Below are 345 nucleotides of genomic sequence, written 5' to 3'. Positions count from 1 at the left end.
TATAAGGTCAGCTTTGGTTACATCGAACGAAAACATTCTAGCCTTTATGTTTTCATCTTTTATAGGCTCATCCTTGCCCGATGGTCTAGGCTTAACCATTATAGGACAAGTATATGTGCCTCCTTTTACTAATTCGGCCAAACACATTTCGTTTTGATCGTAATACTAATCATTAATGGTATGAACATCAAAATTTGGGTCTCTATAATAAGTCCCCTTGCTAGAATTTTTCATTTGTTCTTCTTCTTTTATTAATCATTCATATCTAATCACGTTCGCGCTCAATTGAAAAAGATCAGGAAATTCCTTGTCTTGGAATTTCTTTTTCAAATCAAAGTTTAAGCA

The sequence above is a fragment of the Olea europaea genome, chromosome 21 (genome assembly GCF_002742605.1).
Source record: "Olea europaea var. sylvestris chromosome 21, O_europaea_v1, whole genome shotgun sequence".
Lineage (NCBI taxonomy): Eukaryota > Viridiplantae > Streptophyta > Magnoliopsida > Lamiales > Oleaceae > Olea > Olea europaea.
This window is presented reverse-complemented; position numbering follows the sequence as displayed.